Source organism: Gorilla gorilla, chromosome 8, assembly GCF_029281585.2.
Source record: "Gorilla gorilla gorilla isolate KB3781 chromosome 8, NHGRI_mGorGor1-v2.1_pri, whole genome shotgun sequence".
In the NCBI taxonomy this organism is placed as follows: domain Eukaryota; kingdom Metazoa; phylum Chordata; class Mammalia; order Primates; family Hominidae; genus Gorilla; species Gorilla gorilla.
Window position 1 is genome coordinate 108375278 of NC_073232.2, and position 7407 is coordinate 108382684.

A 7407-nucleotide genomic window follows, 5' to 3' on the forward strand; every position below is an offset into this window, starting at 1 on the left:
CACCATTTATTGAATAGAGAGTTCTTTCCCCATTGCTTATTTTTGTCAACTTTGTCAAAGATCAGATGATTGTGCGGGTGCAGCATTATTTCTGGGTTCTCTGTTCTGTTCCATTGGCCTATGTGTCTGTTTTTATACCAGTACCATGCTGTTTTGGTTGCTGTAGCCTTGTAGTATTGTTTGAAGTTGGGTAGCATGATGCCTCCAGCTTTGTTTGTTTGTTTGTTTGTTTTTTGTTTTCTGTTTTTTTTTTTTTTGGTTTTTTTTTTTGCCTAGGATTGCTTTGGCTATTTGGGCTCATTTTTGGTTCCATATGGATTTTAAAATAGTTTGTGCTAATTCTGTGAAGAATGTCATTGGTAGATTGACAAGGATAGCATTGAATCTGTAAATTGCTTTGGGCAGTATGGCCATTTTAACAATATATTGATTCTTCTTATCCATGAGCATGGAATGTTTTTCCATTTGTTTGTGTCATTTCTGATTTATTTGAGCAGCATTTTGAAATTCTCCTTGTAGAGATCTTTCACCTCTCAGCTGTATTCCTAGGTATTTTATTCTTTTTTGTTGCTATTGTGAATGGGATTACATTACTGATTTGGTTCTTAGCTTGAATATTTTTGGTGTATAAGAATGCTACTGATTATTGTACATTGATTTTGTATCCTGAAACTTTGAAGTTGTTTATTAGCTTACGGAGCTTTTGGGCAGAGACTATGGGAATTTTTAGGTATAGAATCATGTTGTCTGCAAACAGGAATAGTTTGATTTCCTCTTTTCCTAGCTGGATGCCTTTTATTTCTCTATCTTGCATGATTACTCTGGCCGGACTTCCAGTACTATGTTGAATAGGAGTGGTGAGAGAGGGCATCCTTGTCTTCTTCTGGTTTGCAAGGGGAATGCTTCCAGCTTTTGCCCATTCAGTGTGATGTTGGCTGTGGGTTTGTAATAGATGGCTCTTATTCTTTTGAAGTATGTTCCTTCAATGCCTAGTTTGTTGAGGGTTTTTAACATGAAAATGTTAGCAGAAAGGGGTCCTGATCCAGACTCCAAGAGATGGTTCTTGGATTTCATGCAAGAAAGAATTCCGGGCAAGTCCATAGAGTAAAGTGAAACAAGTTTATTAAGAAAGTAAAGAAACAAAGAATGGCTACTCCACAGGCAGAGCAGTGCTTGAGCTGCTCAACTAAGGATACTTATTGTTACTTCTTGATTATATGCTAAACAAGGGGTGGATTATTTATGAGTTTTCTGGGAAAGGGGTGGGCAATTCCAGGAACTGAGGATTCCTTTCCTTTTTAGACAATCTAGAGTAACTTCCTGATGTTGCCATTGCATTTGTAAACTGTCATTGCACTAGTGGGAGTGTCTTTTAGCATGCTAATGCATTATAATTAGCATATAATGAGCAGTGAGGACTTCCAGAGGTCACTCTCATCACTATCTTTGTTTTGGTGGGTTTTAGCTAGCTTCTTTACTGCAACTGTTTTATCAGCAAGGACTTAATGACCTTTATGTTGTGTCGACCTCCTATCTCTTCCTGTGACTTAGAATGCCTAACCTCCTGGGAATGCAACCCAGTAGGTTTCAGCCTTATTTTACCCAGCCCCTATTCAAGATGGAGTCAATCTGGTTTGAATGCCTCTGACAAAGGGATGTTGAATTTTATCAAAAGCCTATTCTGCATCTATTGAGATAATCATGTGGATTTTGCTTTTAGTTCTATTTATTTGATGAATCACATTTATTGATTTGCATGTGTTGTACCAATCTTGGATCACAGTGATAAAGCTGGTGGATTAGCTTTTGATGCGCTGCTGGTTTTGGTTTGCTAGTATTTTGTTGAGGATTTTTGCGTCTATGTTCATCAAGGATATTGGCCTGAAGTTTTCTGTTTTCTGTTGTGTCTCTGCTAGGTTTTAGTATCAGGATGATGCTGGCATCATAGAATGAGTTAGGGAGGAGTTCCTCTTCAGTTTTTGGGAATAGTTTCAATACGAATGGTACCAGATCTTCTTTATACATCTGCTAGAACCCAGCTATGAATCCATCTGGTCCTAGACATTTTTTTTGGTTGGCAGGCTTTTTATACTGATTCAATTTTGGAACTCATTATTGGTCTGTTCAGGGATTCAGTTTCTTCCTAGTTCTGTCTTGGGAGGTTGTATGCATCCAGGAATTTATCAGTTTCTTCTAGGTTTTCTAGTTTGTGTGCATAGAGTTGTTCGTAGGTGTCTCTGAAGGTTTTCGTATTTCTGTGGGGTCAGTGGTAATGTCCCCTTCATCATTTCTGATTGTGTTTATTTGGATCTTCTTTTTTCTTTATTAGTCTAGATAGCAGTCTAACTATCTTATTATTTTTTTCAAAAAGCCAACTCCTGAATTTGTTGATCTTTTGTATGGTTTTTCGCATCTCAGTTTCCTTTTTCAGCTCTGATTTTGGTTGTTTCTTGTCTTCTGCTAGCTTTGGGGTTTGTTTGCTCTTGTTTCTCTAGTTCTTCTAATTTTGATGTTAGGTAGTTAATTTGAGCTCTTTCTAACTTTTTGATGTGGGTGTTTAGTGCTATAAACTTCCCTCTTAACACTGCCTTAGCTGTGTCTCAGAGATTCTTGTATGTTGTATCTTTGTTCTTATTTGTTTCAAAGAATTTCTTTATTTCTGCTTTAATTTCATCACTTACCCCAAAGTCATTCAGGAGCAGATTGTTTAATTTCTTCTCTTTTTCTTTCTTTCCTTTTTTTTTTTCCTTTTTTTAGCAAGAGGTTTCAGTTTTTACTTGTTTAAAGAGTGTAGGTGGTAGTTTTAACAAAAGACTTTTGGTAAAAGCAGCTAGCAATAAGATCATGGCTATCAAAGCAGTTTCTTTCAGAGAAAATGGCCATTCCTTTAAGTGCGACATATTTTTAGAAGTTTCTTAGAACAGTCTTAAGGTTGTTTAATTTCTATGTAACTGTGTGGTTTTGAGTGATTATTTCAGTATTGATTTCTATTTTTATTGTGCTGTGGTCCAAGAGTGTGGTTGGTATAAGTTAGTATTGTGTTATTAATTTCACATTTCAATTGTTCACTGCTGGTATATAGGAAAGCAATTGACTTTTGTAAATTAACATTGTATCCTATAACCTTGCTATAATCACTTATTAGTTCTAGCATTTTTTGGTCAATTATTTGAGATTTTATACATAGATAAATACGTTATCTGTAAGCAAAGAAAACTTTATTACTTCCTTCTCAATCTGTATATTTTTTTCTTTTCTTTCTTTGACCTACTGAATTACCTAGGATTTTCAATATAATATTGAACAGAAGTGGTGAGAGGGAACAATTTTGCTTCATTCCTAATTTTAGTGAAAAGCATCTACTTTACCATCATTAAGTATGATGTCAGCTATGGTATTTGTAGATGTTCTTTATCAAGTTGAGAAGTTCCTTTCTATCCTAGTTTGCTGAGAGTTTTTATCATGAATAGGTATTGGATTTTGTCAGATGTTTTTTCTGCATCTATTGATAAGACTATATAATTTTTCTTTTTTAGCCTGTTGATTTGATGGATATAACAGTAATTGATTTTCAAATACTGAATCAGCCTTGCATAGTTTGTATAAATCCCACTTGGTCATGGTACCTTTAAATCAATGATAGAGATTTTTAGTGGTTATTTCTTCAAATACTGCCTCTCCAGCATTTTTTTTTTCCTACTAGAACTCTGATTAGACAGGTGTTGAAATTCCCAGTCTTTCTTCTATGTATTTTACATCCTTTTCATTATTCTCATCCCTTTGACTTTCAATGCTGCATTCAGGAAATGTTTCCAGATCTATCTTTCACTTACTTTTTCATGTGTTTTTAATACTTAGTTTAGTCCAGTTCCTGAGTTTTAATTTTCAATTACTATGTTTTTGTTTTTTGGAAATTCTACCTGGTACTTTGTTAACTTCTCTGGCCAGTTTTGATAGACTCTTGGAATTTTACCTGAGGGAAATTTGCAATTTTTAACATAGATGATTAGACAAGATAGATTCAAACAAAAAGTACTAGTGCCACTGGGCTGAGGAGACAAACAAATAGAAATTGAGAGACAAAATATCAGAGCAGAGAAAATCAAGGCAAGTATATCCAAAACTTGCATGTCATCTTCCCTCAAGACATTTGCCAGTTGCTAAGCTTTACATGCACAAGATGAAAGTTCAAGAAATCCAGATAAAGAAGCATCTTTGAGGCTAAAGAGCTGAACAGGGATTTCAGTAGCTTTGGGGTGGTAGGGACACAGAGGTTCAAGTTAAAAAGATTGGCAAAGGTGGAAAAACTATATAAATACCACAGACTTTTAGAAGATACCACAGAAAGCCATATCCTAGGAGTAAGGGCAAAAAACAAAACAAAACAAAAAACTGAATAATCTTTTACAAAGCCTAAAACCAGGCCTATATAGAATTAAGATAATCTGTCCCATCTGTCAGAAGAAAACTGACTTAGGAAGGAGAAAACATTATTTAAACATTTTACAGTTTTAATACACAAGGTCTGGCATTCAGTAAAAATTATGAGGCATGCTATAAGAAGGACCACATAACGAAAAAACAAATTTAAAACAGATGGTAGAAATATCCTCACAGTGATTCAGATATTGAAGTTAGCAGACAGAGACTTTAAAATAATAATGATCCATGTTTAATTGCTGATCAAAAAGAAAAAAGAGAAAAAATGTTTCTAAAAATGATTAAGATAGTCAGTAGAACAAAGGGAAAGACGGAATTTCAAGCAGACAGAGACTTTAAAATAATAATGATCCATGTTTAATTGCTGATCAAAAAGAAAAAAGAGAAAAAATGTTTCTAAAAATGATTAAGATAGTCAGTAGAACAAAGGGAAAGACGGAATTTCAGCTGACACTTGGAATCTACTTAAAAGGTCAAATGGAAGTTTTAGAATTGAAAATAATCTATAACTAAAATTAAGAAATAAGTTGATGTGTTTAATAGCAGATTTGACATATCAAAACAGGATATTTTTACTGGAAGACATATGACTAGAAATTATCAAGATTAAAGCACAGAGAAAAAAGGATGGAAAATACATAACAAAGTTAAGAATATATAGAACATGGTGACATCTTCTGACTTGTGTATAAATCACAGAATAGGAGGAGAGAGAATAGAATAGTAGCAGTATTTCAGAATATGTTGGCTGAGAATATTTTTCTACTGCTGAAATATATCAAACCACAGATTTGAAAATCTCTCTAACAACCATAGGTAAGATAAATACAATCACACTTGGGATCAGCATAGTCAAAGACAAGCAAATTATGAAAGCAACCTGAGAAAAATGAGATGTTTCTTTCAAATGGGCAGTTGAGTGAGGGGAGCCAGATAAATGACTTTTCAATAGGATCAACGGAAGGCAGAAAACAGTAGAGCAATGTCTTTAAGTTGTTGGAACAAACTATCCATAAAGCTAGAATTCTACAACTGGCAAAAAAATTCTTCACAATTAAAAAAATTAAAAAGCAAAATAACGATATTTTCAGGCAAAGAAGTTGAAAGAATATATTGCCAGCAGATTTTCACTAAGGGAAATATTAAAGGGAGTTGTTCAAAGAGAAAAGAAATGGTCCCAGGTGGAAGTACAGAATAGAAAAAGAAATAAAGAGTGCTGTGAAGAGTAAATATGTAGGTATATTAGAGTGAATATTGACTTTATCAAATGACAAAAATAATGCCTTGGGCTTAAAATATTTATAAAATGAAATCTATGACAACAGTAGGACAAACTGGGGGGGTAAATGGATTTAAAATTTGTAAAGCTCTTTCATTGTTTGTGAAGAGATAAAATTACTAATTTCATAGGGGCTCTAACAAGTCAAGAATATATAATGTAAATACTAGGACTGCATAATAAACTAATAAGGGGAAATAAAATAAAAATACTTGAGTCATCCAAAAGAAGAAAATAATTAGTAAATTAACTAGTAAACGTTAAGATATGTCAGAGAAAAACATCAGAAGAATAAGATACCAAGAGAAAAAAGAAAATATTTAGAAAAGTTTAAGAGGCTAGGGAATAAAATGAAAAGGCATTGCATATTGTATAACATGTTTGTATTGGAGTCCCAGAAAAGGAGGAGCAAGAGAATGGTACAGAAATAATGTTTGAAGACATAATGGCTGAGATTTTCCTAAAACTGAAAAGCGATCTCCAGGCTCAGAGATTTCCACAGTGATTTTCGCCTCCTGGTATTCTCTCCTCATATATAGTTTTCTCCCACATTGCAGAGGGCTAATCTGTATAACCAATAAAAGAGTGCAGAAAGGATGGAGTGTGCTTTCCAAGGCCAGGCATAAAGGATATTTCACCTTCCATCTTGCTCTCTCAGATCACTTTCTCAGAGAAGCTAACTGCCATGTCATGAAGACATTCAGGTAGCCCAGTGGAGAGATCCATGTGGCAGGAATTGAGACCTATCGCCAAAAAACAGTACTAACTTGGCAGCCAATTGAGTAAGCTATGTTGGAAGCAGATCTTCCAGGCCCAGTCAAACTTTCAGATAACTGCATTCTTAGCTGTCTTCTGGTATTCAACCTTAAGAGAGACCCTGAGTCACGCTCGCTTCGGCAGCACATATACTAAAACTTGGAACGATACAGAGATTGGCATGGCCCCTGAGCAAGGATGACACGCAAATTCGTGAAGCGTTCCATATTTTTAGTATGTGCTATTCAGTTGTGAACTGGTGGGCCGTATGTAACAGCTGACCAACATGTGAAGATACTGGTACTTGATAGCCTCTTAAGGAAAATTTGCTTCCAAATTTTAAGCTGGAAAGTCACTGGAATAACTTTTAAAAAGAATTACAATACATGGCTTTTTAAAATTTCATTACGTATGTTAAGAATTGTGTACAAATTGAAATGTCTGTACTGATTCTCAACCAATAAAATCTCAATTATGAAAATAAAAAAAAGAGAGAGACCCTGAGTCACAGCCATAATCATTAAGCCACTCCCAGGTTTTTCACCCTAAATAAACTGTAGGAGATAGTAACTGTTGATTGTCTTATGCCACTAAGTCCGGGCTAATTTGCATGCAGTGACAAATAACAAATACAGATTTTTGAGGCCTGGAGTTGGAGTGCTGCTGTAACAGAAACCTAAAATGTAATGGCTTTGGAACTAGGCAATATATGGAACATAAAATGGTGAAAACCTTGAAGAGCCTTTAGGTGTTTGTTAGCAGAAACCTGATGGCATTTTAGGAGACTGCAGGTGAGGACTTAAAATGAAAGGGAGGTAAATTTTGCAGAATATTGGAGGAAAGGAAATCTTCCTTATGTAAAAACAAAGTTTAGCAAAACTAGTACCTGCAGTAACATGGAAAGTAGCAAACATACCAGATGAGCTACATGA

General features: G+C 34.8%; 1 non-coding gene across 1 annotated transcript; it reads left to right on the forward strand.

Annotated features, from left to right (window-relative positions):
* The first annotated feature begins 6603 nt into the window (after nucleotides 1-6603).
* Nucleotides 6604-6708, forward strand: LOC115936076 (U6 spliceosomal RNA). Its single transcript, XR_004071660.1, has one exon. It is a non-coding gene; the product is annotated as a U6 spliceosomal RNA (small nuclear RNA).
* Nucleotides 6709-7407: the final 699 nt, after the last annotated feature.